This window comes from Oncorhynchus kisutch, unplaced genomic scaffold (genome assembly GCF_002021735.2).
Source record: "Oncorhynchus kisutch isolate 150728-3 unplaced genomic scaffold, Okis_V2 scaffold953, whole genome shotgun sequence".
Classification (NCBI taxonomy): Eukaryota; Metazoa; Chordata; class Actinopteri; order Salmoniformes; family Salmonidae; genus Oncorhynchus; species Oncorhynchus kisutch.
Genome location: NW_022262898.1, coordinates 56,989 through 57,812, shown reverse-complemented (window position 1 = coordinate 57,812; position 824 = coordinate 56,989). Strand labels below are relative to the sequence as shown.

Genomic DNA, 824 nt, shown 5'->3' with positions numbered 1-824 from the left:
GGGACTGGGGGTGTCCGGTGAACCGGGACTTCCCAAAATGGTCTAACACTGATGTAAGCGGCTTGAGTATCGCCCCGTATCCTCGCGCGGCACTGGGAACCCAGTCAACTTCTCTGCGCCCCGGCGTAGGTGGGGGTTCAATGTCTGCGCGGCTTCCCTGGCGCTTCGGCGACGAGGACGCAAGCGCAGCTCCCGGAAGCCTCCCTATTCTTAAACCTTTGTCTTTGAACTTATGGCCTGGCGCTCTGGCGAAGTGCGGGTGGAGGAAAGGAGGGTAACCTCCCCATCTCTGCCCGGCCTCTGGCCTCTGCGTGCGTAATGAGAAAAACAAGAGTACAACTCTTAGCGGTGGATCACTCGGCTCGTGCGTCGATGAAGAACGCAGCTAGCTGCGAGAACTAATGTGAATTGCAGGACACATTGATCATTGACACTTCGAACGCACTTTGCGGCCCCATGTTCCTCCTGGGGCTACGCCTGTCTGAGGGTCGCTTTGTCATCAATCGGAACCTCTGGGTTTCCGCAGCTGGGGCAGCTGGGGCAGTCATGTGGTGTATAGAAGACCGCTTTGCCCAGTGTCGATCGGGGGCCTGAGTCCTTCTGATCGAGGCTCAGCCCGTGGACGGTGTGAGGCCGGTAACGGAAGGGAGTCGGGTTCAGATCCCCGAATTTGGAGTGGCGGAGATGGGCGCCGCGAGGCGTCCAGTGCGGTAATGTGACCGATCCCGGAGAAGCTGGCGGGAGCCCCGGGGAGAGTTCAGGGGCGCCCTGGAATGGGTTCGCCCCGAGAGAGGGGCCCAAGCCCTGGAAAGCGTCGCGTTCCC

At 60.7% G+C, this 824-nt stretch overlaps 1 non-coding gene across 1 annotated transcript; it reads left to right on the top strand.

Annotated features, from left to right (window-relative positions):
- Window positions 1–337: 337 nt before the first annotated feature.
- LOC116363604 (5.8S ribosomal RNA) lies at window positions 338–491 on the top strand. The gene has a single exon (XR_004207869.1). It is a non-coding gene; the product is annotated as a 5.8S ribosomal RNA (ribosomal RNA).
- The last annotated feature ends 333 nt before the right edge of the window (window positions 492–824 follow it).